Here is a 23,584-nt window from a genome sequence, read left to right as displayed (position 1 = left end):
CATGTGAAGTCTGGAGTTCGAGATCAGCCTGACCAATATGGTGAAACCCCGTCCCTACTAAAAATACAAAAATTAGCCAGGTATGGTGGCACATGTTTGTCATTCCAGCTTCTTGGGAGGCTGAGGTAGGAGAATTGCTGGAACTCAGGAGGCGGAGGTTGCAGTGAGCTGTCATCATGCCATTGCACTCCAGCTTGTGCAAAAAGAGCAAAACTCCATCTCAAAAAAAAAAAATATTATGTATGTTAGAGAAAATACACCTGGCACAAATGTTACTAGGTCCTTTTTTCTTTTTTTTTTTTTTTTTTTTTTTTTTTTTTTTTGAGACAGAGTCTCGCTCTGTCGCCCAGGCGGAGTGCAGTGGCGGGATCTCAGCTCACTGCAAGCTCCGCCTCCGGGTTCCCTCCATTCTCCTGCCTCAGCCTCCCGAGTAGCTGGGACTACAGGCGCCGCCACCCGCGCCCGGCTAGTTTTTTGTATTTTTTAGTAGAGACGGGGTTTCACCTTGTTAGCCAGGAGGGTCTCGATCTCCTGACCTTGTGATCCGCCCGTCTCGGCCTCCCCAAGTGCTGGGATTACAGGCTTGAGCCACCGCGCCCGGCCCCTTTTTTCTTTTTGAGGCAGGGTCTCATTCTGTCACACAGGCTAGAGCGTAGGGGAGTGATGTTGGTTCACTGTAGCTTCGACCTGGGCTCAATACTTCCACCTCAGCCTCCTGAGTAGCTGGGACTACAGGCATACACCACCATGCCTAGCTAATTACTTTTTCTTTTTTTGTTGTTTTTTTATTTATTTATTTTTTGTATTTTTTGTAGAGACGGAGTTTTGCCGTGTTGCCCAGGCTTCCTTTTCTCATTATAAAAGTTTTTAATCTGGTGTGTTAGACTGCACATATCATCCCAGCTACTTGGGAGGCTGAGATAGGAGGATTACTTGAGCCCAGGAGGTGGAGGTAACATAGCAAGATCCTATCTCTAAAATATATATATAGATTTATATGTGTAACATAAATATATAGATTTATATGCATAATATATATAATACAAATATATAATATATATTATATATGATTGCATATATAATATATATGATTGCATATATATGATTACATATATAATATATTTTGTATATAATATATAAATATATAATATATATTTATAAATATATAATGACATAAATATATAACATATATTTATATATAAAATATATATATTTATATATTTTATATATATATATATTTTTGAGACGGAGTCTCTCTCTGTCACTGGGCTGGAATGCAGTGGTGCGATCTCAGCTCACTGCAACCTCTGCCTCCCGAGTTCAAGTGATTCTCCTGCCTGAGCCTCCTGAGTAGCTGGGACGACAGGCATGTGCTACCACATCCAGCTAACTTTTGTATTTTTAGTGAAGACGGGGTTTCACCATGTTGGCCAGGCCGGTCTCGATCTCTTGACCTCGTGATCCACCTGCCTCAGTCTCCCAAAGTGCTGGGATTACAGGCGTGAGCCACCGCACCCGGCAAAATTTTTTTTTTTTTTTTTTGAGACGGAGTCTCGGTCTGTTGCCCAGGCTGGAGTGCAGTGGCCGGATCTCAGCTCACTGCAGGCTCCAGCTCCTGGGTTTATGCCATTCTCCTGCCTCAGCCTCCCGAGTAACTGGGACTACAGGCGCCTGCCACCTCGCCCGGCTGTTTTTTTGTGTTTTTTAGTAGAGATAGGGTTTCACTGTGTTAGCCAGGATGGTCTCGATCTCCTGACCTCTTGATCCACCCGTCTTGGCCTCCCAAAGTGCTGGGATTACAGGCTTGAGCCACTGTGCCCGGCCCAAAATATTTTTTAAAAATTAGCTGAGCAGGCTGGGCATCATTGCTCACGCCTATAATCCCAGCACTTTGGGAGGCTGAGGTGGGCAGATCACTTGAGGTCAGGAGTTCAAGCAGGCTGGGCACTGTGGTTCACACTTGTAATCTCAACACTTTGGGAGGCCAAGGTGGGCGGATCACTTGACATCAGGAGTTCGAGACCAGCCTGGCCAACATGGTGAAACCCCAACTCTACTAAAAAAAAAAGTTAGCTTAGTGGGGTGGTGCACACTTGTAATCCCAGCTACTTAGGAGGCTGAGGCAGGAGGATCACTTGAATCCAGGAGGCCGAGGTTGCAGTGACCCGAGATTGTGCTGCTGTCCTCCAGCCTGGGTGACAAAGCGAGACTCCATCTCAAAAAACATAAATAAATAAATTAGCTGAGCATGGTGGCCCACATCTGTAGTCTCAGCTATTCAGGAGGCTAAAACAGGAGGATCTCTGGAGGCTGGAGTTCAAGGCTGCCATGATCTATGATCACACCACTGCATTCTAGCCTGGACTACAGAGTGAGACCCGATCACAACAACAACAAAAGCTTTTAGCCGGTCGCGGTGGCTCAAGCCTGTAATCCCAGCACTTTGGGAGGCCGAGGCAGGTGGATCACGAGGTCAGGAGATGGAGACCATCCTGGCTAACATGGTGAAACCCCGTCTCTACTAAAAATCCCGGGCGTGGTGGTGGGCGCCTGTAGTCCCAGCTACTCGGAGGCTGAAGCGGGAGAATGGCGTGAACCTGAGAGGCAGAGCTTGTAGTGAGCTGAGATCGCGCCACTGCACTCCAGCCTGGGTGACACAGGGAGACTCCATCTCAAAAAAAAAAAAAAAAAAAAAAGCTTTTAGTACTATGGTTAAGAGGGCAAATCTGAGGCCAGTCACAGTGGCTCACACCTGTAATCTCAACACTTTGGGAAGCTGAGTGGGGAGGAACAATAGAGACCAGCCTGGGCAACATAGGAAAACCCTGTCTCTACAAAAAAATTTAAAAATTAGTTGGGCATGGTGGTGCATGCCTGTAGTCCCAGCTACTCAGGAGTCTGAGGTGGGACGATGTCGAGCCCAGGAGGTCAAGGATGCAGTGAGCCATGACCATGCCACTGCACTCCAGCCTGGGCAACAGAGTGACACTCTCTCTCAAAATAAAAAGGCCAAGCATGGTGGCTCACGCCTGTAATCCCAGTACTTTGGGGGGAGGCTGAAACAGGCAGATAACTTGCTGTCTCTACTAAAAATACAAAAATTAGCCAGGCATGGTAGTACAAGCCTGTAATCTCAGCTACTTGGAAGGCTGAGGCATGAGAATCACTTGAACCTGGGAGGCAGAGGTTGCAGTGAGCCGAGATTGCACCATACACTCCAGCCTGGGTAACAGAGCAAGACGCCATCTCAAAATATAAAATAAAAAAAAAATTAAAAAAAAAAAAAAAAAGAGTGGTGACTGGGTGTGGTGGCTCACGCCTGTAATCCCAGCACTTTGGGAGGCCAAGGCGAGTGGATCACGAGGTCAGAAGTTCGAGACCAGCCTGACCAACATGGCGAAACCTCGTCTCTACTAAAAGTACAAAAATTAGCCGGGCATGGTGGCGTGCACCTATAATCCCAGCTACTCAGGAGGCTGAGGCAGGAGAATCGCTTGAACCCAGGAGGCAGAGGTTGCAGTAAGCAGAGATCATGCCACTGCACTCCAGCCTGGGTGACAGAGCGAGACTCTGCCTCAAATAATAATAATAATAAATAAATAAATAGGCCAGGCATGGTGGGTCATGCCTATAATCTCAGCACTTTGGGAGGCCAAGGCAGGTGGATCCCCTGAGGTCAGGAGTTCAAACCAGCCTGGACAGCATGGTGAAACCCCGTCTCTACTAAAAATACAAAATTAGCTGACCGTGGTGGTGGGCGCCTGTAATCCCAGCTAAAAATACATAAATAAATAAAACAAAAAAGCCCCAAAACAACAGCAACAACAATACACGCACATGCATACACACAGTAAGGGATCTTTCTATTCTATTAATCTATTTGTCTATCTTTGTGTCCATATCATACCTTAAAATACTATAGATTTATTTAGTAAGACCAGTCTTCCTGCCTTTTTATTATTATTTAATCCGTCTAGTGTATAAAAATACAATTGGTTTTTTGAATCAACTTTTTAGAATTCCATCACAAATATAAATGGAGCTAAAAATCACCAGATACATGAAGAAAGCATCTAACATGAGTGGTAGAGACAAATGAAGCAACTTGTAAGAAACAGAGACTATGCAGAGAGATTAAAAACTTTAAATGTGCACTTTTTTTTTTTTTTTTTTTTAGATGGAGTCCCGCTCTGTTTCCCAGACTGGAGTGCTGTGGTACAATCTTATCTCACTGCAACCTCCACCTCCAGGTGGAGGCTCAGGATTCTCCTGCCTGAGCCGCCCGAGTAGCTGGGACTATAGGCTCACCACGCCCAGCAATTTTTTTTTTTCTTTTTTAGACTGAGTCTCACCCTGTTGCCCAAGCTGGAGTGTAATGGCATGATCTTGGCTCGCTGCAACCTCCACTCCTGAGTTCAAGTGATTCTCCTGCCTCAGCCTCCCAAGTAGCTGCGATTACAGGTGCATGCCACCATGCCTGGCTAATTTTTGTATTTTTGGTAGAGATGGGGTTTCACCATGTTGGCCAGGCTGGTCCTGAACTCCTGACCTCAGGTGATCCACCCGCCTTGGCCTCCCAAAATGCTGGGATTACAGGCCACCCAGCCTACATTTCTGTGTTTTTGATGAAGACGGGCTTTCACCATGTTGGCCAGGCTGGTCTTGAACTCCTGACCTCAAGTAATTTACCTGCCTCGGCCTCCCAAAGTGCTGGGATTACAGGCATGGGCCACTGCGCCTGGCTTATTGCTTCGTATTTCTAAGCACTATAAAGATTTATGTACTTGGCCGGGCGCAGTGACTCATGCCTGTAATCCCAACAGTTTGGAAGGCTGAAGGGAGAGAATGGCGTTAGCCCAGGAGTTGGAGACAGTCTAGGCAACATAGTGAGTCTTGTCTGTACAAAAAATTAAAGATTAGCCAGGCAGGGTAGTGCACACTGTAGTACTTGCTACTGGGAAGGCTGAGGTAGGAGTATCACTTGAGTGCAGGAGTTCAAAGCTGTAATGAGCTATGATTGTGCCACTGCACTCCAGCCTGGGTGACAGAGTGAGACTCTATCTCCAAAAAAAGAAAAAAACACCACACACACAAATATGATAGCAGAAATGAAAAAAAAAAAAAACTATAAAAAATAGGAAAATAAAGTTAAATTATCCAAAAAGTAAACAAAATAACTGATCGAAAAATAAGAGAAAAAAGGTTGGGCGTGGTGGCTCACGCCTGTAATCCCAGCACTTTTCGAGGACAAGGCGGGTGGATCACGAGGTCAGGAGATGGAGACTATCCTGGATAACATGGCGAAACACCATCTCTACTAAATATACAAAAAATTAGCTGGGCGTGGTGGCAGGTGCCTGTAGTTCCAGCTACTTGGGAGGCTGAGGCAGGAGAATGGTGTGAACCTGGGAGGTGGAGTTTGCAGTGAGCAGAGATAATGCCACTGCACTCCAGCCTGATAATAGAGTGAGACTCCATCTCAAAAGAGAGAGAGAGAGAGAGAGAGAGAGAGAGAGACATAAAACTAGAATGGCATAAGTTATCAATGAAATGTCATGAAAATATTCCAGAATTTAAGAATATTACTTAATGTTTTTTGAGACAGAATCTCACTCTGTCACTCAGATTGGAGTGCAGCGGCACAATCATAGCTCATTGCAGCCTCGAACTTCTGGGTTCAAGCGATCCTCCTGCCTTAGCCTCCTGAGTGGCTGGGTGTGCACCACCACACCCAACTAATTTTTGTTTTTTGTTTTTTCATTTTGTTTTTGGTAGAGACGGTGGTCTTGCCATGTTGCCCTGGCTGGTCTCCAACTCCTGGGCTCAAGTGATCCTCCCACCTCGACCTACCAAAGTGCTGGAATTACCGGAATGAGCCACTGCGCCCAGCCTGAAGGATATTACTTTCTAACCTGGAAGGACTTGCCACACGCCGGACCAGTGGTGAAAATAAACTCACTCTAAGGCACACCATATGAAATTTTAGAACACTGGAGACAACAGAGTTTAAAAGATTCTAGAGGGAGAGAGAAAAAAAAATGGGGAACATGTTCTCAGGATCTCCTGAGGGCTGTGGCAGTGGACGAAACAAACAAACAAAAAACCCTAAAGGATCAAGAATCATAAGGTTCTCAAACTTTATCAGCAACACGAAATATAAGACAATGGAGATCCAGCAATCCAACTATTGGGTATATTTTCAAGGGAACTGAAATCAGTATGTTGAAGAGATACCTGCACTGCCATGTTCATTGCGGTACTGTTCACAATAGCCAAGAGTAGGAATCAACCCAAGTCTCCTTCAGTGGATGAACGGATAAAGAAAATGTGGCATATATACACAATGGAGTACTATTCAGCCTTACAAAGGAATGAAGCCTGGCTCGGGGGCATGCTCATGTTGTCCCAGCTACTCAGGAGGCTGAGGCAGGAAGATTGCTCGAGCCAGGGAGTTCAAGGTCAGCCTGGGCAACATAGCCAGACGTCATCTCTAAAATAAAGACATTCTTTACGGGAAAAATAAAAAACAAAGAATGAGATTCTGTCATTTACAACATCGATGAACCTAGAGCACATTATGTTAAGTGAAGTAAGCCAGGCACAGAAAGACAAATACCGCATGATCTCACTTACATGTGGAATCTTAAAAAAAACCTCATGCAAGTATAGAGTAGAATGGTGGCTCCAGAGACTAGGGGGTGGTGAATGTTGGGGAGACATTGGTCAATGGATACCAAATTTCAGTTGGACAGGAGGAATAAGTTCAAGAGATCTGTTGTACAACATGGTGACTATAGTTAATAACAATGTAGTTGGCTGGGCATGGTGGCTCATGCCTGTATTTCCAACACTTTGGGAGGCCAAGGCAGGCGGATCACCTGAGGTCAGGAGTTTGAAACCAGCCTGGCCAACATGGTGAAACCCCATCTCTACTAAAAAATACAACAATTAGGCCGGGCACGGTGGCTCAAGCCTGTAATCCCAGCACTTTGGGAGGCCGAGACGGGCGGATCACGAGGTCAGGAGATCGAGACCATCCTGGCTAACACGATGAAACCCCGACTCTACTAAAAAATACGAAAAAAACTAGCCGGGCGAGGTGGTGGGCACCTGTAGTCCCAGCTACTTGGGAGGCTGAGGCAGGAGAATGGCATAAACCTGGGAGGCGGCGCTTGCAGTGAGCTGAGATCGCGCCACTGCACTCCAGCCTGGGCGACAGAGCAAGACTCCCTCTCAAAACAAAACAAAACAAAACAAAAATTAGCCGAGCGTGGTGGCACGTGCCTGTAATCCCAGCTACTCGGGAGGTTGAGGCAGGAGAATCACTTGAACCTGAGAGTTGCAGGTTGCAGTGAGCTGAGATTGCACCATTGCACTCCAGCCTGGGCAACAGAGTAAGACTCCGTCTCAAAAAAAAAAAAAAAAAAAGGCCGGGCACAGTGGCTCACGCCTGTAATCCCAGCACTTTGGGAAGCCGAGACGGGTGGATCATGAGGTCAGGAGATCGAGACCATCCTGGCTAATATGGTGAAATCCCGTCTCTACTAAAAATACAAAAAATTAGCCAGGCGTGGTGGCGGGCGCCTGTAGTCCCAGCTACTCGGGAGGCTGAGGCAGGAGAATGGCGTGAACCTGGGAGGTGGAGCTTGCAGTGAGGTGAGATCGTGCCACTGCACTCCAGCCTAGGCGACAGAGCGAGACTCCCTCTCAAAAAAAAAAAAAAAAAAAAAAAAAAAAATTCAAAAATACGTGTCTACATTGGGAAGATGGAGGAACAAATGCATATATTTGCTGTGGGCAGTACAATGTGTACTAAATCCTTACCTTCCATACTCTAAACACAATAATTAGTTTCCTTTTTTTCTTTTTTTGAGACGGAGTCTCGTGCTCTGTCGCCCAGGCTGGAGTGCAGTGGCACGATCTCGCCTCGCTGCAAGCTCCACCTCCCGGGTTCACGCCATTCTCCTGCCTTAGCCTCCCGAGTAGCTGGGACTACAGGTGCCCGCCACCATGCCCGGCTAATTTTTTGTACTTTTAGTAGAGACGGGGTTTCCATGTTATCCAGGATGGTCTCGATCTCCTGACCTCATGATCCACTCGCCTCAGCCTCCCAAAGTGCTGAGATTACAGGCGTAAGCCACTGCTCCCGGCCAATAGTTAGTTTCTAAAACAAAAAATAAGTACCCCTGTAAGCATATTTAGATATATAATGCTAAATATTAAAGAAAACATTTTAAAACTTGGTAATGGTTGGCCGGGCCTGGTGGCTCACACCTGTAATCCCAGCACTGTAGGAGGCCAAGATAGATGAATCATGTGAGGCCAGGAGTTCAAGACCAGTCTGGCCAACATAAAGAAACCCCATCTCTACTAAAAATACAAAAATTAGCTGGTGTGGTGGTGCACACCTGAAGTCCCAGTTATTCAGGAGGCTGAGACACGAGAATCAATTGAACCCAGGAAACGGAGGTTGCAGTGAGCCGAGAGCACACCACTGCACTTCAGCCCAGGCCACCGAAGGAGATTCTGTCTCAAAAAAAAAAAAAAAAGGTTGGTAATGGTTGCCTCTCGGGATTGGAAAAGGATGGACCATATTGAAACTGAAGTCAGGAAGCTATTTTTCATGTGTTGTAGAATGATTTGACTTTGTCCTGGCACAGTGGCTCATGCTTATAATCCCAGCCCTTTTAGAGCCCTGTCTAAACAAACAAACAAACAAAATCAGCTGGGTGTGGTGGCGTATGCCTGTAGTTCCGGCTACTGAGGAGGCTGAGGCAAGAGGATCACTTGATCCCAGGAGACTGAGGCTGCAGTGAGCTATTATTATACCACCGTACTGAAGCCTGGATGACAGAGCAAGATCCTGTCTCAAAAAAAGAAAAAAGAAAAAAACAGAAAAGAAAAATGTTTAATTATTTCACTCTTGAAGTATTCATATAGCCAGGCACAGTGACTTACACCTGTAATACCAGCACTTTGGGAGGCCAAGGTGGGTGGATCACCTGAGGTCAGGAGTTTGAGACCAGCTTGGCCAACATGGCAAAACCCTGTCTCTGCTAAAAATACAAAAAATTAGCCAGGCACAGTGGTGCACGCCTGTAGTCCCAGCTCCTTGGGAGGCTGAGACGGGAATTGTTGAACCCGGGAGGCAGAGGTTGCAGTGAGCAGAGATTGTGCCATTGTACTACAGCCTGGGCCAGAGAGCGAGACTCCATCTCAAAAAAAAAAAAACACACAAAAAAACAAACAAAAAAACTCCATATATTAGCAATAAATTAAAAAGTTTTAATTTACAAATGTAATGCAAAAAAAGTGAGTTAATGTAAAGAAAACACGTTTATAGCAGTCTTGACATTTGACAGGGTTGATACAACAGACCAGTGGAGGAAGAATGGATTGTTTTTTTTTTGTTTTCGAGACAGAGTCTTGCTCTGTCGCCCAGGCTGGAGTGCAGTGGTGTGATCTTGGCTCACTGCAACCTCTGCCTCCTGAATTCAAGCAATTCTCCTGCCTCAGCCTCTCGAGTAGCTGGGATTGCAGGTGTGAGCCACCATGCCCGGCTAATTTTTTTTTTTTTTTTTTTTTTTTATTTTCAGTAGAGACGAGGTTTCACCACGTTGGCCAGGTTCGTCTCAAACTCCTGACCTTGCGATCCACCCACCTCAGCCTCCCAAAGTGCTGGGATTACAGGCGGAGCCACCATGCCCAGCCTGGATGGATTATTTTAAGAGATGATTTTGGAAAAACTGGAAGAAAAGAAAACTACTCTAATGCATGCCAGTTCAGATGGATTGGAAATATAAAGGTTACAGGTGAAACTGTTAATGGTGGAGGGCATCCAGGTTCTTAGCGTTTTGAAGGAAGAATTGGACTAAACGCACAAAAAAAGCAAGAAAGGAATGAAGGGGTTCATTGAAAATGAAAGTACACTCCACAGTGTGGGAGCGGGCGAGCAGAGGGGCTCAAAGACCCTGTTACAGAAATTTTGGGAGTTTAAGTACCCCCCTAGAGGATTCCATTGGTTATGTGGTGTACGCCCTATGTAAATGGAGAGGATGAAGTAAAGTTACAAAATCATTTACTTGGCCTAGGCCCTATGGAGAGATTATTTCCTGTCATAGCTGAAGTGTGAATTGGCCTTATGTTCCCTGTCTCCAGACCCCATTTTCCTGTCTCAAATCTATAATGGTAATAGAAGAACCTGTGTTATCTTTCTGACTTTGAAGCAAAAGAGGGCTTCTTAAATAAGACCTCAAAATACAAACCATAAGGCAGACAACGGGTTAATTTTTTTATATCAAAATTAAGGGGCCGAGCGCAGTGGCTCACACTTGTAATTCCAGCCCTTTGGGAGGCCTAGGCGGGTAGATGACCTGAGGTCGGGAGTTCGAGACCAGCCTGACCAACAGGCAGAAACCCCGTCTCTACTGAAAATACAAAATTAGCCAGGCATGGTGGTGCATGCCTGTAATCTCAGCTACTCGGGAGCTTGAGGCAAGAGAATCGCTTGAAGCTGGGAGGTGGAGGTTGTGGGGAGCCGTGATCATGCCATTGCACTCCAGTCTGGACAACAAGAGCGGAACTCTGTCTCACAAAAAAAAAAAAAAAAAAAAAAAGGGCTGAGTGTGGTGGCTCACACCTGTAATCCCAGCACTTTGGGAGGCTGAAGTGGGCAGATTGCTTAAGCTCAGGAGTTTGAGACCAGCCTGGGCAACATGGTGAAGCCCCATCTCTACCAAAAATACAAAAAATTAGCTGGGCATGGTGGCACGTGTCTGTGGTCCCAGCTACTTGGGAGGTGGAGGCAGGAGGATCACTTGAACCAGGGAGGTACAGGTTGCAGTGAGCCAAGAATGTGCCATTGCACTCCAGCCTGGGTAATGAAACTATATATATATATAAAAAATTAAATAATCCTGCTCAATAAAGGAAACTATAATCAAAGGTACTAGATAGGAATAGACCTGGGGGGAATTTGCAAAATTTAAAGCAAGCAATTGGTTAATATCTAGACCACAAAACCCACTCCTCAAATCAATAAGGCAGTAAACTAAAAGCAAGAAAATAGGTAAAAAACATGATTAAGCACTCACTGATGAGTAGCTTCTAACTTTCATTCTTCTGAGTTTGCTGAACCCAGATGCCATTCCTAGGAAGGAAAAAAAAGGAAAAAAACAAACATGGTAGGCAACCACAGAAGGGGAAATCTGAATACTAACAATACCTTGAATGCAATCAGAAAAATGCACATTAAAATATTAATAAGATACCACTTTACACCCATCAGGTAGGCAAAAATTAGTCTGGTAATACCAAATATTAGCAAGATGCAAGATGTGAGGAAACAAATCTCTGCTGTACTCCTGGAGTGTGAGCATGCATCCATTTCCATTTTTGCAGTGAAGAAATCTGGGCCTGGCGCGGTGGCTCAAGCCTGTAATCCCAGCACTTTGGGAGGCCGAGACGGGCGGATCATGAGGTCAGGAGATCGAGACCATCCTGGCTAACACGGTGAAACCCCGTCTCTACTAAAAAAATACAAAAAACTAGCCGGGCGAGGTGGCAGGCGCCTGTAGTCCCAGCTACTCGGGAGGCTGAGGCAGGAGAATGGCGTAAACCCGGGAGGCGGAGCTTGCAGTGAGCTGAGATCCGGCCACTGCACTCCAGCCTGGGTGACAGAGCGAGACTCCGTCTCAAAGAAAAAAAAAAGAAATCTGGCAGAACTTTGTGAAATTAAATATGCACATGCTCTATGACCCAGCAATTCTAATCTGTCAACGAAAAGAGTGGAACTCTGTACAATATTTGAAGAGATTTATTCTGACTCAAAGATGACTGACCATGGCCTGTGACACAGCCCTCAGGAAGTCTTGAGAACATGTGTGCAAAGTGGTTGGAGTGCAGCTTGGTTTTATACGCTTTAGAGAGGAATGACACATCAATCAAATACATTTAAGAAATACATTGGTTTGGTCCAGAAAGGCGGAACAACTCAAAGTGGGGGGCTTCGAGGCTATAGGTAAATTTAAATGTTTTCTGGTTGGCAATCGGTTAAGTCTGTCTAAAGACCTGGGATAGATAGAAAGGGAATGTTCAGGTTAAGGTAAAGATTGTGGAGACCAACATTCTTTTGAAGTCGCATAATGGCTGCCCTTGGAGACAATAGGTGACAGATGTTTCCTATTCAGATCTTAGTCTCTTTAGGATTGGGAGGGTCTGGAAGAAAAAGATGTGTGTGTATATATATATTTGTTTGTTTGTTTGTTTTGTTTTGTTTTTGAGATGGAGCCTCGCTCCGTCTCCCAGGCTGGAGTGCAATGGCGTGATCTCCGCTCACTGCAGCCTCCAACTCTTCGGTTCAAGTGATTTTCCCTCCTCGGCCTCCCAGAGTGCTGGGATTACAGGCGTCAGCCACTGCGCCCAGCCCTAGCTATGTTAATAAAGATTCTTTATGGATGTAGATTTTCCCCACAAAGAACAGCTTTGAGGCCGGGCGCGGTGGCTCAAGCCTGTAATCCCAGCACTTTGGGAGGCCGAGACGGGCGGATCACGAGGTCAGGAGATCGAGACCATCCTGGCTAACAAGGTGAAACCCCGTCTCTACTAAAAAATACAAAAAACTAGCCGGGCGTGGTGGCGGGCGCCTGTAGTCCCAGCTACTCGGGAGGCTGAGGCAGGAGAATGGCATGAACCCGGGAGGCGGAGCTTGCAGTGAGCTGAGATCGGGCCACTGCACTCCAGCCTGGGCGACAAAGCGAGACTCCGTCTCAAAAAAAAAAAAAAAAAAAAAAAAGAACAGCTTTGCAGGGGCATTAAAAAATATGACAAAGAAACATGTTTTGGGGTAAAATATTTTGATTTTCTTCTTTGTCTCGTAATGTTATACCAGAGTCAGGTTGGAAAGCAAATCATGATATACAGGGTTAAATAAAACCCATCTGATGAGAATTTATGATTTGTAGGGCATGACTCCCCAGATCCCTTAGATAGGAATTTGGGTAAGATTTAAAAAATCAGAGTTTAATCCTCAACTCCTTCATATATGTTACACAGAAACTTGTGTCTAGATTCTTGCATGTGAATATTAAATATATATATTTAAAATTTCTTAAATATACATATTTTAAAAATTAAATAATCCTGCTCAATAAAGGAAACTATAATCAAAGGTAATAGATAGTGAATAGACCTAGGGGGGAATTTGCAAAGTTTAAAACAAGCAATTGGTTAATATCTAGACCATACAACCCACTCCTCAAATCAATAAGGCAGTAAACTAGGCCGGGCGCGGTGGCTCAAGCCTGTAATCCCAGCACTTTGGGAGGCCGAGGTGGGCGGATCACAAAGTCAGGAGATCGAGACCACGGTGAAACCCCGTCTCTACTAAAAACACAAAAAATTAGCCGGGCGCGGTAGTGGGCGCCTGTAGTCCCAGCTACTCAGGAGGCTGAGGCAGGAGAATGGCGTGAACCCAGGAGGCGAGGCTTGCAGTGGGCCGAGATCGCGCCACTGCACTCCAGCCTGGGGGACACAGCGAGACTCCGTCTCAAAAAAAAAAAAAAAAAAAGGCAGTAAACTAAAAGCAAGAAAATAGGTAAAAAACATGATTAAGCCTTCACTGATGAGTAGCTGAGTACACAAGAATATTTATCACAGCATTATTTGTGGAAGCTCAATGTTAGAACTCAGTTTCAGGTGACTTTCATTAACAAAGTAGAAAGGTTAAATATAGGCCCGGTGCAGTGGCTCACACCTATAATCTCAGCACTTTGGGAGGCTAAGGAGAGCAGATCACCTGAGGTCCAGTTTGAGACCAGCCTGGCCAACATGGTGAAACCCCGTCCCTACTAAAAATACAAAAATGAGCCAGGCTTGGTGGCAGGCGCCTGTAGTCCCAGCTACTCGGGAGGCTGAGGCAGGAGAATTGCTAGAACCTGGGAAATGGAGGTTGCAGTGAGCTGAGATCACGCCATTGCATTCCAGCCTGGGCAACAGAGTGAGACTCCATCTCAAAAAAAAAAAAGAAAGAAAAAGAAAGGTTAAATATGGGAGTTGCATAGTATAGAATGCTACTCAGCAGATATACAAAATATTCAAAAGACAACATGGAGAGATCTTAAAAATGGTAATGAGTGAAAAAACAAAACCATATTTTTGGCACAGTAACACTTGTGTCAATTTAAAACTACACCAAGGACCGTGTGCAGTGTCTCATGCCTGTAATCACAGCACTTTGGGAGTCCGAGGCAGCAGATCACCTGAGGTCAGGAGTTTGAGACCAGCCTGGCCAACATGGTGAAACCCCATCTCTACTAAAAATACAGAATTACCTGGGCATGGTGGCAGGTGCCTGTAATCTCAGCTACTTGGGAAGCTGAAGCAGGAGAATCACGTGAACCCAGAAGGAAGATGTTGCAGTGAGCCGAGGTCACACCATTGCACTCCAGCCTGGGCAGCACAGCGAGGCTCCATCTCAAAAAACTAAAACTAAAACTAAAACTAAAAATAAATAAAATACATTTAAATAAATAAATAAATAAATAAAACTACACCAAGGAACTTCTGGCTATAGCAGTGTAAAGGGGTCTGTGAATCTTCACAAAAAACAACTATGAAATTAAATAAAATTGCTCCAAACAACTATTTCAAGTCTCTGGAAACTGAGCAAGGCAGAAAACAAATTGAGGAGCTTTTATTCTTGAAAAACTGCTACAGCTTCAAGCAAAAGCAATGTGAGTTTGCAGCCTTCTTGTCTGAGGCTGCTCCCATCCAACTTCCAAGGTGGCTGGGAATTGTAGTTTTACCAGTGTGGAACCGGCCGTGAAAACCAGCATGTTTGCTGTCACAGTGGGTAGACTGAAATTGTAAGAGTTAGGTGGAGGCGGACAAAAGCCTGCAACGTTCTCAGCTGAATGACATGAAGTTGGTAGGAAATAAACAGGCAAAAAACCCTCTAGGTGTGCTAGCTCAAAGTGGCACACCTAGTTGGGTTCAGTGATGGAAAAGTCAGAAATTTAGGTGGAAAGTAGGGAACTACAAAAGGGCTGAGATAAGCTCTCCTACATCCCTGGCTCACTGAGAAACTATCATATGCATGGAGGATACCTCAGAGAGCTCCCTGAAAAAATAAAAGACAAGGAAGTCTTGAACACTGGCTGCACATTTTAATGCACTTCTCAATCTTCAAACAGATATATTGGCAGAAGTGGATGCTATATGGGCTTGAGATATTTGAAGACAATGCTTAATCTAATCATTGGCTGAACACTGTGCTGTGTAATCATAGGGATGATATTGCTGCAGGATAATTAAGGAATCAGAGAGACTGAGGGGTTGAGGAGGAATTGTTTAATTATTTAGGTGCACTGACCAAATCGGATTAACATCCAAAGGACTGAGCCCCGAACAAAGAGTCAAGCTACCTTTTAAGCATTTTGTGGACTGGGGGAGATCTGTGCAGGGGGAAGCATATTACAGAAGTGAGAAACAAAGACAGTTATTCAATTAAGACATGCATTACATCATTTCTTACTTTTCAAGGAACAACATGTTTTACGACTTGAGATTATCTGTCTAGTGACCTTGCAGCTGCACAGCTAGAGAAACAGAGTCTTCACAATGCCTGGGAAAGGGAGAGATAAGGCTCACTAGCCACAGAAAAACAGGCAGTTAATTTTAAAGGACCCCAGCCCTTTGCCATCCTCAAGGGGAATTGGGTTTTCTTACATACAACTGAGTTTTTGCTTACACAGTGTCTAATTTCTTTTTTTTTTTTTTTTTTTTGAGACAGAGTCTTGCTCTGTTGCCCAGACTGGAGTGCAGTGGCGCAACTTTGGCTCACTGCAAGCTCTGCCTCCCAGGTGCATGCCATTCTCCTGCCTCAGCCTCCCAAGTAGCAGGGACTACAGGTGTCCGCCACCATGCCTGGCTAAATTTTTTGTATTTTTAGTAGAGATGAGGTTTCACTGTGTTAGCCAGGCTGGTCTTGAACTCCTGACCTTGGGATCCACCTGCCTCAGCCTCCCAAAGTGCTGAGATCACAGGTGTGAGCCACCATGCCCAGCCTACAGGCTTTAATTTCTTTTAATTCCTGTTCTAATACCTGAGGGAACTTTTTTTTTTTTTTTTTTTTTTTGACACAGAGTCTAACTCTGTTGCCCAGGCTGGAGTGCAATGGCTCGATCTCAGCTCACTGCAACCTCTGCTTCCCAGGTTCAAGTGATTCTCCTACTTCAGCTTCCCGAGTAGCTGAGAGTATAGCTGGGTGCCACCATGCCCGGCTAAATTTTGTATTTTTAGTAGAGATAGAGTATCGCCATGTTAGCCAGGTTGGCCTTAAACTTCTGACCTCAAGTGATCCATCCACCTCAGCCTCCCAAAGTGCTGGGATTACAGGCATGAGCCACTGCACCTGGCTGGAAAAATTTATTATTGTTATTATTTGAGATAGGGTCTCACTCTGTTACCCAGGCTGAAGTATAGTGGCATGATCTTGGTTCACTGCAACCTCTGCCTCCCGGCCGCAAGCAGTCTTCCTACTTCAGCTCATGAGTAGCTGGGACCACAGGTACATGCCATCACAATCTGCTAAGTTTTTGTAGTTTTAGTAGAGATGGGGTCTTGGTATGTTGCCCAGGCTGCTCTCAAACTCCTGAGCTCAAGCCACTTGCCTGTAGTCCCAGCTACTCAGAGAGATGAGGTGGGAGGGTCACTTGAGCCTAGTAGTGTAGAGGCTGCAGTGATAGTGTCAATGCAGCAAAAGTGCTGGGATTAAAGGTGTGAGCCACCATGCCTGACCGCTGTGAGAAAATTTTAAAAACGAGGATAAATGGCCGGGCACGATGGCTCATGCCTGTAATCCCAGCATTTTGGAGGCCGAGGAGGGTGGATCACCTGAGGTCAGGAGTTCAAGACCAACCTGGCCAACATGGTGAAACCCTGTCTCTACTAAAAATACAGAATTAGCCGGGCACGGTAGCACATGCCTGTAATCCCAGCTACTCACTACTCAGGAGGCTGAGGCAGGAGAATCACTTGAACCCGGGAGGCAGAGGTTGCAGTGAGCCAAGCTCACACCACTGCACTCCAACATGGGCAACAAGAGCAAAACTCCATCTCAAAAAACAAAACAAAACAAAAAAACAAGAATAAAAAACTGAGCAGACACATTAGCAGCTGCACACTGTGGAATGATAGACTCTACAGTTTAACTCCAGACAAATCACACACACACACACACACACACACACACACACACACACACCAGCATCACCAGCATCACCAGCATCACCACCATTCAGAAAAATACAACAGAATTCAGACTTATTACAGTCTATTATCTAAAATGATCAGTTTTTTAGGGGAGGAAGAGGAGGATAAAATGACCAGTTTTCAACAAAAAATTATAACACATGCAAAGAAACATAAAAAACAGTAACTCATATCCTGATTTTAAAAGTCAATAAAAACTATCCGGGCACAGTGGCTCACGCCTGTAATCCCAGCACTTTGAGAGGCTGAGGTGGGTGGATCACCTGAGGTCATATTTTTGAGGCCAGACTGGTCAACATGTTGAAACCCCATCACTACTAAAAATACAAAAATTAGGCCGGCCGCGGTGGCTCAAGCCTGTAATCCCAGCACTTTGGGAGGCCGAGACGGGCGGATCACGAGGTCAGGAGATCGAGACCATCCTGGCTAACATGGTGAAACCCCGTCTCTACTAAAAATACAAAAAACTAGCCGGGCGAGGTGGCAGGCGCCTGTGGTCCCAGCTACTCGGGAGGCTGAGGCAGGAGAATGGCGTGAACCTGGGAGGCGGAGCTTGCAGTGAGCTGAGATCCGGCCACTGCACTCCAGCCTGGGCGACAGAGTGAGAATCCGTCTCAAAAAAAAAAAAAAAAAATACAAAAATTAGCCAGGTGTGGTGATGGGCGCCTATAATCCCAGCTACTGGGGAGGCTGAGGCAGGAGAATTGCTTGAACCCAGGAGACAGAGGTTGCAGTGAGCTGAGATCATTCCACTGCACTCCAGCCTGGGCGACAGAGCAACACTCCTTCTCCAAAAAAATAAAAAATAAAAAATAAAAACTGAGGCCAGGCGCAGTGGCTCACGCCTGTAATCCCAGCATTTTGGGAAGCTGAGGCAGGCGGATCTCGAGGTCAGGAGATTGAGACCATCCTGGCTAACACGGTGACACCCCGTCTCTACTAAAAATACAAAAAAATTAGCCAGGCATTGTGGCAGGTGCCTGTAGTCTCAGCTACTTGGGAGGCTATGCCAGGAGAATGGCGTGAACCCGTGAGGCAGGGCTTGCAGTGAGCCAAGATGGCACCACTGCACTCCAGCCTGGGCAACAGAGCGAGACTCTATCTCAAAAAAAATAAATAAATAAATGAAGGGGTGGCCTGCCCCTCCAAACCTGTGGGCATTTCTCGTTAGGTGGAACAAGAGACTTAAGTAAAGAAATGAAACAGAGACAAAGTATAGAGAAAGAAAAAGTGGGCCCAGGGGACTGGGGCTCAGCATACAGAGGACCCACGCCAGCACCGGTCTCTGAGTTCCCTCAGTATTTATTGATCATTATCTTTACCATCTCGAAAAAAGGGAAGTGGCAGGATAATAGGATCATTGTAGGGAGAAGGTCAGCAGTAAGACATACGAATAAAGATCTCTGTGACATGAATACGTTTAAGGAAAAGTGCTGTGCCTTGATATGAATATGCAAACATCTCCATAAACCTTTTTAGTGCATAAAGAGCAGCATTGCTGCTAGCACATCCCACCTTCAGCCCTAAGGCGGTTTTCTCCTTTCTCAGTAAATAGAAAATACAATCGGGTTTTACACCGAGATGTACCATTGCCCAGGGATGGGCAGGAGACAGATGCCTTTCTCTATCTCAACTGCTAAGAGGCCTTCTTTCCTCTTATATTAATCCTCCTCAGCACAGACCCTTCATGGGTGTCAGGCTGGGGGACTTTCCCTTCCCATGAGGCCATATTTCAGACTATTACATGCAGAGAAACCTTGGACAATACCTAGCTTTCCTAGGCAGAGGTCCCTGCGACCTTCCACAGTATGCGTGTCCCTGGGTACTTGAGATTAAGAGAATGGTGATGACTTTTCACAAGCATACTGCCTTCAGGCACTTGTTTAACAAAGCACATCCTGCCCAGCCCTAAATCCATCAAACCTTGAGTCACCACAGCACATGTCTCTTGCAAGGACAGGGTTGGGGGTAGGGTCACAGATTAACAGTATCTCAAATACAGAGCAAAATGGAGTCTCTTATATCTACTTCTTTCTATATAGACACAGTAACAGTCTGGTCTCTCTTTCTTTTCCCTACAAATAAATGAAAATAAAAACTGATTCTGAGTAGGCCTAGAAATTGAATTTGGCAGACAAAGATTTTAAAGCACATATTATAAATATGTTCAAGGAATTAAATAAAAACGTTAAACAATGACTCAATAAATACGGAATCTCAATAGAGAAATAGAAGCTATAAAAAAGAATCAAACAGAAATTCTAGAATTATAAAGTATAATAACTGAAATGAAAATTTTACTAAATGAACCCGACAGCAGATTTAAGATGGCAGAGGAAAAAATTAATAAACTTGAAGATAGATGAGTAATAATAATCTAGTCTGAATGATAGAGACAAAAATGATTGAAGGAAAGTGAAGAGCTGGGTAGAGTGGCTCACACCTGTAATCCCAGCACTTTGGGAGGCTGAGGCAGATAGATTGCTTGAGCCCAGGAGTTCAAGACCAGCCTGGGCAACATGATGAAGCCCTATCTCTACAAAACTTACAAAAGTAAGCTGGATATGGTGCTGTGCCCCTGTAGTCCCAACTACTTGGGAGGCTGAGGCAGAAGAATCGCTTGAGCCTGGGCGGTCAAGGCTGTAGTGACCATGTTCATGTCACTGCACTCCAGCCTAGGTGACAAAGCAAGGCTGTCTCAAAAAAAGAAACAAAAAAAACAAAAAACAAAAAAAAAAAACGAAAAAAAAAAAAGCCTCAGAGGCCAGTGGTACATCAAGCATGTCAATATACATGTAATACATGTCCAGAAGAGAGGAGACAAAGGGTCAGAAAAAAGTAGCTGAAAAAATAATAGCCAAAGGCCAGGTGCAGTGGCTCACACCTGTAATCCCAGTACTTTAGAAGGCCAAGGCAGGCACATCACAAGGTCAAGAGACTGAGACCATCCTGGCCAACATGGTGAAACCCCATCTTTACTGATAATACAAAAATTAGCCAGGTGTAGTGGTGGAGGCCTGTAGTCCCAGCTACTCAGGAGGCTGAGGCAGGAGAATCGCTTGAACCCAGGAGGCAGAGATTGCAGTGAAGTGAGATCTCGCCACTGAACTCCAGCCTGGTGACAGAGTGAGATTCCACCTCAAAAAACAAAACAAAAATAATAATAATAGCCAAACATTTTTCAAATTTGATGAAAAACATTACAGATCTAAGAATCGCAATAAACCTCAAATACCTAGACACATCATAGTCAACTTGTTTAAAGACAATTGGCTACTAAAATTTGAACAGCTCAAGAGAAGATTAGTCAGGCTCTTGTACAAGAATGGTATGCAAATTTGTGAAGTATTCCATATTTTTACATGTAAGTAAAAGAAAAAATGAAAGCAAATGTGCTATATATATAGAGTAATACTACTGTGTTAAGTACACAGATGCATATTAAAAAAGTCTGAGCATGGAAGAATGAATTTAAAAATAAGTGATTACAATAAAAAAGACAAAAATATATTTAAAGCAACAAGAAAAAAAGACTCATCAAATACGGGGGAAGAAGTACACAATTAACGGCAGACTTCTCATCAGAAACAATAGAGACCAGGAGGCAATGGAATGAGATATTTTAAGAGCTGAAAGAAAATTAGGGCCATGTGTGGTGGCTCATGCCTGTAATCTCAGCACTTTGGGAAGCCAAGGCAGGTGGATCACTTGAGCCCAGGAATTTGAGACTAGCCTAGACAACATGGCAAGGCACCATCCCTACATAAAATTTTTTAAAAATTAGCCAGTTGTTCCAGCCTGGCCAACATGGCAAAACCCTGACTATAATAAAAATACAAAAAAAAATTAGCCAGGTGTGGTGGCTAACACCAGTAATCCCAGCACTTTGGGAGGCCAAGGTGGGTGGATCACTTGAAGTCAGGAGTCTGAGACCAGCCTGGCCAACATGGCAAAAACCTGTCTCTACTGAAAATACAAAAAATTAGCTGGGTGAGGTGGCGGGCACCTGTAATGCCAGCTACTCGGGAGGCTGAGGCAGGAGAATCACTTGAAGCTGGGAGGCGGAGGTTGCAGTAAGCCAAGATCACACCACTGCACTCCAACCTGGGTGACAGAGTGAGACTTGATGTCAAAATAAATAAAAAGGCCGGGCATGGTGGCTCACACCTGTAATCCCAGCACTTTTGGAGGCTGAAGTGGGCAGATCACAAGGTCAGGAGATCGAGACCATCCTGGCTAACACTGTGAAACCCTGTCACTACTAAAAATAAAAAAAAATTAGCCAGGCGTGGTAGCAGGCGCCTGTTGTCCCAGCTGCTTGGGAGGCTGAGGCAGGAGAATGGCGTGAACCCGGGAGGTTGAGCTTGCAATGAGCTAAGATCATGCCACTGCACTCCAGCCTGGCTGACAGAGGTGAAGGGGTGGCCTGCCTCTCCACACCTGTGGGCGTTTCTCGTTAGGTGGAACAAGAGACTTGAGAAAAGAAATGAGACACAGAGACAAAGTATAGAGAAAGAAAAAGTGGGTCCAGGGGACCAGTGCTCAGCATACAGCAGACCCACGCCGGAACCGGTCTCTGAGTTCCCTCAGTATTTATTGATCATTATCTTTTTTTTTTTTTTTTTTGAGACTGAGTCTCGCTTGGTCGCCCAGGCTGGAGTGCAGTGGCCGGATCTCAGCTCACTGCAAGCTCCGCCTCCTGGGTTTACACCATTCTCCTGCCTCAGCCTCCCGAGTAGCTGGGACTACAGGCGCCCGCCACCTCGCCCCGCTAGTTTTTTGTATTTTTTTTAGTAGAGACAAGGTTTCACTGTGTTAGCCAGGATGGTCTCGATCTGCTGACCTCGTGATCTGCCCATCTCGGCCTCCCAAAGTGCTGGGACTACAGGCTTGAGCCACCACGCCTGGCCATTGATCATTATCTTTACCATCTTAGAAAAAGGGAAGTAGCAGGATAATAGGATCATCGTAGGGAGAAAGTCAGCAGTAAGATATATGAATAAACATCTCTGTGACATAAGTTTAAGGAAATGCTGTGCCTTGATATGCATATGCAAACATCTCCATAAACCTTTTTAGGGCATAAAGAGCAGCATTGTGCTAGCAAGTCCTGCCTTTCACCCTAAGGTGGTTTTCTCCTTTCTCAGTAAATAGAACTTACAATCGGGTTTTACACCGAGATGTTCCATTGCCCAGGGACGGGCAGGAGACAGATGCTTTTCTCTATCTCAACTGCCAAGAGGCCTTGTTTCCTCTTATATTAATACTCCTCAGCACAGACCCTTCATGGGTGTCAGGCTGCGGGACGATCAGGTCTTTCCCTTCCCATGAGGCTATATTTCAGACTATCACATGGGGAGAAACCTTGGACGATACCTAGCTTTCCTAGGCAGAGGTCCCTGTGACCTTTGGCAGTGTACGTGTCCCTAGGTACTTGAGATTAAGAGAATGGTGATGACTTTTAACCAGCATAGTGCCTTCAGGCACTTGTTTAACAAAGCACACCCTGCACAGCCCCAAATCCTTTAAACCTTGAGTCACCACAGCACATGTCTCTTGCAAGGACAGGGTTGGGGGGTAGGGTCACAGATTAACAGCATCTCAAATACAGAACAAAATGGAGTCTCTTATGTCTTCTTCTTTCTATATAGACATGGTAATAGTCTGACCTTTCTTTTCCCCACACAGAGGGAGACTCCATCTCTAAATAAATATGTAACAAAATACAAAAAATTAACTGGGCATGACGGTGCATGCCTATAGTCCCAGCTACTTGGGAGCCTGAGGTATGAGAATTACTTAAACCTAGGAGGCGGAGGTTGTAGTGAGCCAAGATGGCACCACTGCACTCCAGCCTCCAGCCTGGGTGACAGATTGAGACTCTGTCTCAAAAAAAAAAAAAAAAAAAAGTTGTAAGGGATAACGCTAAAGCAATGCTTAGAAGATTTGTAGCTTAAATGCCTTTAGTAGAAAGAAAGAAAGGTCTACCATCAATAATCTAGGTTGGGTATGGTGGCTCACGCCTGTAATCCCAGCACTTTGTGAGGCTGAGGCGGGTGGATTACCTGAGGTCAGGGGTTTGAGACCAGCCAGGCCAACATGATGGAACCCTGTCTTTACTAAAAATACAAAAACTAGCTGGGTGCAGTAGCACACACCTGTAATCCCAGCTACTCGGGAGGCTGAGACAGGAGAATTGCTTGAACCTGGGAGGCAGAGGTTACAGCTGGCCAACATTGCACCACTGCATTCCAGCCTGGGTGACAGAGCAAGACTCTATCTCAAAAAAATAAAAAATAAAATAAAATAAAAT

At 45.2% G+C, this 23,584-nt stretch overlaps 2 non-coding genes across 2 annotated transcripts; both read left to right on the top strand.

The window, feature by feature from the left end:
• The first annotated feature begins 11,087 nt into the window (after positions 1 to 11,087).
• Positions 11,088 to 11,158, top strand: LOC119624612 (small nucleolar RNA SNORD59). Its single transcript, XR_005240768.1, has one exon. It is a non-coding gene; the product is annotated as a small nucleolar RNA SNORD59 (small nucleolar RNA).
• Positions 11,159 to 20,524: 9,366 nt separating this feature from the next.
• Positions 20,525 to 20,631, top strand: LOC119624584 (U6 spliceosomal RNA). The gene has a single exon (XR_005240744.1). It is a non-coding gene; the product is annotated as a U6 spliceosomal RNA (small nuclear RNA).
• Positions 20,632 to 23,584: the final 2,953 nt, after the last annotated feature.

This window comes from Chlorocebus sabaeus, chromosome 20, assembly GCF_047675955.1.
Source record: "Chlorocebus sabaeus isolate Y175 chromosome 20, mChlSab1.0.hap1, whole genome shotgun sequence".
In the NCBI taxonomy this organism is placed as follows: Eukaryota; Metazoa; Chordata; class Mammalia; order Primates; family Cercopithecidae; genus Chlorocebus; species Chlorocebus sabaeus.
This window is presented reverse-complemented; position numbering and strand designations above follow the sequence as displayed.